Source organism: Galeopterus variegatus, unplaced genomic scaffold (assembly GCF_000696425.1).
Source record: "Galeopterus variegatus unplaced genomic scaffold, G_variegatus-3.0.2 Scaffold12, whole genome shotgun sequence".
Taxonomy (NCBI): domain Eukaryota; kingdom Metazoa; phylum Chordata; class Mammalia; order Dermoptera; family Cynocephalidae; genus Galeopterus; species Galeopterus variegatus.
The window spans coordinates 313,306-322,177 of NW_007726123.1; the positions used below are offsets into that span (position 1 = coordinate 313,306).

At 41.7% G+C, this 8,872-nt stretch overlaps 1 non-coding gene across 1 annotated transcript; it reads left to right on the forward strand.

Moving 5' to 3' along the window:
- The first annotated feature begins 8,416 nt into the window (after positions 1-8,416).
- On the forward strand, positions 8,417-8,490 carry TRNAI-GAU. Its single transcript has one exon. It is a non-coding gene; the product is annotated as a tRNA-Ile (tRNA).
- The last annotated feature ends 382 nt before the right edge of the window (positions 8,491-8,872 follow it).

The following is an 8,872-nucleotide window of genomic DNA, read 5'->3' on the forward strand; positions in this document are numbered from 1 at the left end:
AACCTTCACTAGAGCAATGCCAAGGGGAAATGACCCACATTTGGGTCAGAGTTGCAGCAGAGGAACTCCATCAGCACCATGCCTAGTGGAGCTATGAGAGCAGGACCACCATGGAGACCCCAGAATTGTGGAGCTACCAGAGTGGAACACCAGCCTGTGAGAGCTGAAGCATCACCTGAGACCAGGAAAGCCATAGGAGCAGAGCTGCCTGTGGACTTGGGGACACAACCCCCACACCAGCGTGCAGAGAAGGTTGAACATGGAGTCAAGGTACCTGATTTGTCAGCTTTGAGATTCAATTCCTGCCCTGCTGGGTTTCGGACTTGTTTGGAACCTATTACCCCTTTCTTTTGGCCTATTTCTCTCTTCTGGAATGGGAATATGTACCCTATGTTTGTCCCACCATTGTATCTTGGAAGTAGGTAACTTGTATTAATTTCACAGATGGGACTTGGAACTTTAGACTTCTGAGTTGAAACAAGTTAAGACTCTGGGGATGAAATGAATGTATCTGCATGTGAAAAGGACATGAGTTTTGGGGGACCAGGGGAGGAATGTAATGGATTGAATTTTGTCCCCTTAAAACTCCCTGAAACTTGAATTGTGTCTCCCAAGTTTTATGTATTAGAAACTTAGCTCCCAATGTGACTGTTCAGAGGGTGGGAAATCCCATTATGGTAATTGAAAGGTGGAGGCTTAACGAGGTGATTGGGTTGTAGGACCCTGCAGTAGCGAATGGATTGAAAACAGTGGTTAGGGGTGTGGTTCAGAGGGCTTTAAAAGAAGAGGAGGTTTTGTCTCTCTCTGCTCTCTCTGCTCCCACTGTCTTGCAATGTGAGACCCCTGAGTCACTGTCACCACCACCAGATGGACTTTGGACTTCCCAGCCTCAGAAACTGCAAGCGACAAATGTTGTTTTTCTTCATAAATCACCCAGTTACTGGTATTTTGTTACACACAACATAAATGGACTAATACAGTACTATAAAATTTAGAGAAGATAATATTAATAATAACAACACAGTGTTAAGTGACGGACCTGAATGGTCTCCTTTATTTTCACAACTATTACTCATTTATGTTCATTCATTTATTCCACAAATATCCATTAAATGGTGAACGCCAGAGATAAACTGGTGAGAGAAAACAGATGTGTCTGTTCTCACAGAGCACTCTGTCTATCATGGGAGACTGCTATTAATTAAGTAATCTCACAAATAAATATAAATTTAGAACTGGAATCAATGCCCTGAATGTGAGGTTCATAGTGGTATGAAAGGAACATTTGGGTCAGTTGCTGAGGAAGTGACCACCAAATTAGTACCAGAAGAAATGAAATTTATCAGGGTAAAGGATGGGTGGGATCCCACACTCCAGGGGGAAGGGAAGAGCTTTTGCAAGAGCGCTGTGGTTGGAAGAGGTGCTTCCAGAACTAAAAGAAGGCCAGTGTGCCTAGAGCACAGCCCAATGGGGTAGGTTCTGTTATTTATACTAATTCCATTTTACAGATGAATATGAAAGACCATGTTTCTGGTCTTCACTTTTCCAGTAGTACAGCCAGGCAGCAGCGAAGCCAGACCTTGAGCATTCCCTAGCTTCTGTTCCTCCCTGAATGGCTTGCTGTTTGAGACAGGACAGTTTTAGCATTTTTGTTGGATAAAAATATAGCATGGCCAGGGCAAGGAAGAAAAAAAAAATGTAGCATGGTCAGGGCAGGAAAATGCAAGAAGCATTCCTGTTAAAGAAAGCCTGGAGGAGGTGCAGAAAGACATAAGCTGGGAATTATAAGTAAGAGAGCTGAGCTCCTGCAGAGAACTTGAAGAAGGGATGACTAAGATCAAAGCAGTAAAAAGAGGGGAGTGTATTCTGTGATTAGGATTCTGGATTTGAAACAAGTGTGGGTCAATCACTCAATTAACCAATCACAGCAGAAGATGAGTCTAGTGTTTGATCAGTCTGATCTGCCACAGTTTTTCCTCCTTAGTGGTCTTTAGAGAAGGATCAATGTTCATCTGAATAAAGCAGTTTCACTTTTATCCTCTCTGAAAGGTAGAGCTGAATGGACTCAACGACTTTTCAATTTCCTAGTGATTCATCAAACAGTAGCTCTTCTAAGTGTGTTCTGAAATAGTGTTGGGTAGAGCGAGACCAAACTCTAAGGTTTTCGCCTCCCAGGTGGAAGAAAATATTTTGTTCCAAAAATTACTACAGGCTAAAGAAAGGCATACTGGTCAAGAGGAAATACCAGTGTGTACACAAAGGATACGAAGAATGCTGATATTTCAAGGGGAAAGACAAAGCTCAGGAAATTCATATATTTGGAAGTCAGTTTCAGATTTTCATTGTATGAATATGCCCAGCAGATGTGAAACCCAGGTCACACTGTAGGCAGGTAAAAACCAGGGATACAAGCCATGTCCCTAGCAGAAAGCCTGAAATGTCAATGCAGATGCTCAGGACACTTTGTAAAAAGAATGTTGAATGAATGAATGAGGGAAATCTTATTAATGCTGATGATTTGGACTGATGACTTAGCTCAGAGCATCAGAACAATGGTGTGTGCCCAGTATACAAGAGAATCAGGCAATTCTAGGGCCAGAATGTGGGGAATGTTGTCTAGAGGAGGATATAAGTGGCTTCCTGGAGAGATGTTCTGACTTGAACTCATGTCAGACCTGCTAAGTATACAAAGAGACTGACCTCTATTCTCTAGCTATTAGGGATTTAGGAAATTGGAAGTGCTAAAAAGAATAAGCTCCCAAAACAGTGTTGGTTAAAATGCAAATATCCAGACTCTATTCCAGTTCCACTTAACCTGAGCCTCTCTCCCTGGAGCAGGGAAGACCTGGGAATATGAATTCTTAGTGTATTTCCCGGGGACTAGTAAAGGAGCTAGGCAGTGAATGAGTGAAGAATTAAAAGAAAGATTCCCGCATCTCACTGCGACCATGAGTCCCCCTGAGTGAGAACCACCCACTGGAGCCCAGTCAATCCAGAGAGCTGGAGAGATTATAGTGAATTTTTTTAACCCACTACATTTGGAGTAATTTGTTATGTGGGAATAGAGAACTGAAATACACTCACAAAGTCCAAAAAAAGTTGTTCCTGATTGGCAGGCAGCTCTTTTAAATCCCCAGAACCCAGGCGCCTTCCATCTTGTGGCTTCCCCATCTTCAGTACTTGGTTTCTCAGATCACTGTGGAAAGGGAAGAACATGAGGGATAACGCATGGGAAGGCTGTGTGGACCAGGTCTGAAAAGGGGTATGTCACTCCCACCCACATATTATTGCACAGATCTCATTCACACGGCTACACCTAACTGCAAGGAAGGTTGGGAAATACCGCCTAGCTGTGGGTTTAATGAACAGCTAGTCAGTCTCTATCTCCTGAACTGATGTTCCTCCTAAGTCTCTGTCTCTCATTGAGTGTGGGGTAGAAACAACTAAACTAGATAAACATCAATATATCAGTCTCTTCTGGTTCACACAGTCCTTTTTCATTGTAACCCCTCTCCTTTCTCCTGTTCCTCACCAAAATGGTTATCTGGGTCTTTGCAGCTGGGGAGTAGGTAACCTTGTGTCTTGAGAGCACGGGTGGCTCAGATCAGCACATGTGGGTTCTAGCGAGACTTCCTGTTGTGCCTCTGATTCTCCGATTCTTACTCCCTGCACAGTCAGATCTTGTTAGGCATTTATGGATGTTAGGTTCTCAGCCTCAGCTGAAATTGGTGGATTGGCCTGCCTCTGCCTTTGGCAGCCTCTTGGATACAACCTCAGGTCCCTGGCAGCTCAGTGACCCTTTTAGGACTTCTATGTCCCCTAAATGGGGACACAATGGGACTTTTACCTCCCTGCACCCTCCACCAGCATTCTGCTTATAGGCTTTGGAGAATGTGGAGCCCTTTGGCTTGGATCCATTAGCTTGGACATGATATACAAAGAAAAATGACAGTCCAGTATGTCCTAGAAGAAAACTGAAAAGGAATAAAAGGATAAACCCTTAGACTTCAATGTTTCTCTTTCCAGCCCCCAGCCTATCGTCTTTTCTATGGATCCTATCACACTAGTTGGCACCGCAATATGAAATATTTACATAATCAAATAAATTTTGTTGAGATTGGGTTTTAAATTTTGTAAAGCCTCTGACAAAGCACAGAAGACATACTAGAGAAAAATATGAACTTAACCTGAATAACTTACAAATTGTAATATGAATATTACAGAATATTACAGAATGTAATAATCAGAAGAGAGGCAGAGATAGCATAAGTACGTCAAACGTCTCAGCTATCATTGAGGCACGATAACATACTTTCTGAAACAGATAAATCAAGAACTCTAAGCATATGTATTTAATTTAAAGTTAGAATGTGAAGTACTGGAGGAACAAAAACAAACACAAAAGCAGCAACAGCAACAACAAAACTCTGGGGAATGGGAGTAGAGTTTGGAATGGACAGTAGGATAAAAAGAAGCTTAAGTTTCTATTTTAGAATTCCTCTGCATGGCTTAAATTTTAAAAATCACACAGATAATACTTTAGTTAGGAAACACTAATATTGAATTTTGAAATAAAACAGGGAGATTCTCATCAATAAGGAAATTCTTAAATAAAATATAATATATTCATTAAATTGAATATATATCTTAGAGGGAAAAAATGAACTAAATGTATAGATTCTGACATCATGGAAGAATATCTATGATGTAAGATGACAGAAATGATTTATAGAACAAGATAGTTAGAATGCTCCATTTATGTAAAAATGTTATATGTTCATATATACAGTCACATGACATGTGCATAAATACAGGTTTGTGTATACAAGGAAAAAGTATGTAGGGATATACCCCAAACAATTTGGAATGTAGAGAAGGGAAGACTTCTATTTTATATGTTTTATACTTCTCTCTCTTTTTTTTTGTTGTTCACTTTTTAAAACGCAAAACAAGTCAGTTATTAATTCTATTATAGTTATGATTTAAAACACGAGTTTGCATTATGGCACTGCCTCTCGCCAGCTCTATAGTATGGGGGAAGTCATGCCACCCCTTTGTACCTCAGTTTCCCTATCTTTACACAAAAGCACTCCCATCCATCCCACAGTGGAATGTGAGATGAAACACGTGAATGTATCCTAGCAGCTTGTAGGGATTCCATATAAATTACATCCTTTCCTCTTTCTCCTTCTAGAGAGAAATGGTGGTGTGGGGTGACTCAGGAAGGGGATGAGGTGGAGGGTGGAAAGCAGAGGGTGGGGTGGAGGAATGATTCAGACAGTGTTTAAAAACAGCCCTCAGATGCACAAGTACAAAGCCATCTCCAGCTCCGAGGTAACAACCCTCCCCTTTCCTGCAATGTTTTTCCTGCTCTCACCCCCATCCTTTCTCTCCTACACTCCTCTTAATATTTATTTTAACCCAGCCGTATCTGTATAAAATGTTCAGAGATTATTAAAATGTTCCAAAATAGGAATAGCCTCTTTTTTCATGCTCTCCTAAGTCTTCACACTAGTCAATGAGCACTTGACCAGTTAAGCTCCCGAAGGGTAGAGACCCTGTTCCGTAATTTTTTCTCCAGTGTCTACCATTATGCCTGACACTTGCTCGTTGCTTAATAATGCACACTGAATGACTCCAGAAAAACTTTCCTTGGTCCTTTCCGTAAGATTCCCATTGCTCCCATGCTAGGATCATAGCTAGTTATGACAAAAAAAATTTTCAAGGAAGTAATGCATGTAAAACATCCAAGGTGTATTTGCTTATTAATATAAATGCACCTCTAATTGGTCAAAGTTCAGTCTGGAATATTGGTTTAGTGAAGTGAGGAAGAAGAGAAAAAATGAAATCCTTCCTGTCATTGAATTTTTCTTATTCTAAGGACAAGCTACTTTAAGGCCAAACTAGTCCCAGGTCTCGGATTCTGGCTTTTGCTAACTGTTCTGCATGTACCTTGTTAGTCTTACCTAAAGGGAAGACAGATTGAGACGGTGGTATACGGTTGGGACCCAGCAATCTCAACAACCAAAATACAGTCCTACGTGAACCACGTGTCACGCTCCCTACCCCAGCTGCCCAGGGGGATAAGCACAGACAGTAAGCCGGGCAATTTCACACCTTTTATTGCCATGAGGATTTCATCTCCATCCTCAGTACGGATCCCAGGTGAGCTAGACTACATTCACGATGCTCTGTGCCGGTGCAAGACATAGTGGGGCTGGCAGCTTCTTCTAAAATAGTTTCAAATTCTCTGTGCTCTGGACTTCACCAATCCAATACTGAGGAAAGGAGAGCCTCGCAAGCAGATCCAGCCCTCCCCCCACAACCCTTCCGTCTCAGGATCCCTCCTCTTTGGAGATGCAGCAGGGAGCAGCAGGGCAAGGAGGTAGCAAGTCGCTGTTGGAGGCTCACACACGTGTCATCTGGGAGCTCGTGGGCCTCCTGGACTATGGTCGCTAGAGAAGTGGGGGCAAGGGTAGGACTTGATCTCCTGCCTTTTTAATCTGGGGTCCTTCAGAGAAACCCCAGAACAACTTCCTGCTGTCTCTAATTTTTCTTCCCCACAGCTGACTCTGGAATTGCTCGGCTTGGCTTTGTTGACATGATAATAATTATAGTCATTTTCATTAATGGTTCCCTATTTGAGCCTAATTGCCAATGGTGTACAATAAAAATTATGCACATCACTCAATGTGCCATATTAACTTCAGATTTTATTCCATTATAACATCGGATTTGGCTCACTTTTACACAGTATCACTCACATGACTTGGTTATATACACATTTTTTAAAAAAAAATAAGGAAAAAGACCTATTTCAGTAAGCCAAATCAGTGTAACGAGCAGGGGAGCCTCAGGAGGGACCAGGACCAAGAGGAAGAAAAGTGTCCTTTTTGCTTTTCTCTGTGCAGCACTTTGTTCTTATCTCTTTCTCCTGGTCGCCTTTTTCTGCTTCGCATGCACATGGCAGAAGATGCTCTTCCACAGGGCTCTGAGTTTACACGGCCTCCATTCAAGTAAATGGCTTTAACTGATGGCGCTTTTAGATCTGATTCCAAGTTGCCAGGAGAAAGAATTCGGCTAATGCAGCCTGGTTGACCACTGCTGGTTCAATCAGCTGGGGCCAATCGATGGGGTGATGTAGTTCGAGAAGAGCTTCAGGGGCTCCCACCCTGTGGGTGGTTGGGTGGATGAGGGTGGGGTTGAGGGATGCTCCACTTCTTTAAGCCTTTCTGCGAAGTAGGGTGGTGGTGAGTGTTGCAAGAAAATGTTCACAGAGTACTTTGCACAGTCCTGACACATAGAAAGCACTCAGTATAATATTTACCATTGTTGCTATTGGCCATTGTTATTATCTCTTCAGGTCCTTATCACCCCCCCCCCCTTTTTTTTTTTTTTTTTTTTTTTTTTTTTTTTTTTTTTTTTTTTTTTTTTAAGGCTTTTTGGGCTTTCATAACTTAAAAATCCATAAAACCCACCTAAGGATTTATATGAGAAGAATCCAAGAATCTCAGAAAATCATCTCAAAATTTTTTTATTTATTTTTTCCCTCAAAGTTCTGAACAACAGTTTGGACATTTTCACACATTAGATCCAATTTTGGAGAGCTTTGAAACCTGGCATGTAACACTCCACTAATCCAGGGGAGGGCAGGCTTCCCAAACATAAATTCTCTGTGCTCCTGAGACAGGGCTCCGTGAGAGACAAAGGCGATTCTGGTGAGAGCCCACTGTGGTATATAGAATCTGTCGGCTTTCAGAAATCCAGTCTTACCCTCAAGATATGTAAGAAATAAAAAGCAATAAAACAGTTTTAAGGACTAGAAAAATTTCTCATCTTCTCGTGATCACAGTGGTTCCTTGTCACCTGCCAGGCTTGGTCTGCTATAAGCTTGTGAAATAAGCAACATAAATTTCTGGTGCCCAGCCACTCTCATCTCATATTCGCCTTTGCTTCTGGGGCTCTGTCCCCTTTCTGCCTGTGTCTCCCTGCTTCTGCTTTGTCCCCTTCTAGTTCACTGCAAACACAATCAAGAGTGTGATAGTTACTAAAAAAGGAACTTGGATTTCCAGATGTCCTACCAGGACTCATATTAAGAAAGGTGGATTGTTATGGTTTAAAGCAAGGGCATTGAAGTAGACAGACCTGGGTTTACATCCTGGCTTTGGTTACCTACACATTACCAGCTCCGTGACCAGTTCCTAGCTCTGTAAACTTGGGAAGGTGACTAAGCCTCCTTTTCCTCATCTGTAAAGTGGGGCAATAATAAAACTATCTTAGGGTTTCATGAGGATTAAAAAGGATACTGCATGTACGGTGCATGGTGTGTGGCACATAAAACACATTTAATAGTTATTGCTCTTATAATAAAAGTTTTATTACAGGGGTATTACATCAATAAATTATTATAGAGGCTGGCCAGTTAGCTCAGCTGGTTAGAGCATGGTGCTGATAACACCAAGGTCCAGGGTTCAATCCCTTTACTGGCTTGCTGCCAAAAAAGAAAAAAAGAGAGAGAGATAGAGATATGATTTATATTACTTTATGATTATATTTTTATCATGACATGTTAGACAATTTCTGGGGTGTTACCTTTAGGAATGAACTGGAGGAGGACAGCACATTTTAAATGGAACACTGGCATATTAGAGAGAGTTCAGGAGAAAACAACCAGGATGGTGAAGTTCCTGGAAACTACCATATGAAAATTAGCTGAAAGGGTTGAGGTCATTGAATCTGGAGAGTGAAATATTCATGGGGAGCTTAAGAGCTGTCTTCAAGAACACGAATGGCTGGAGGGAGTCCTGAGAGGCCTGGACAAGAGCCTAACCTTCCAGAATGAGTGGGTTTTGCATTTATTTCTGTTAGCTGC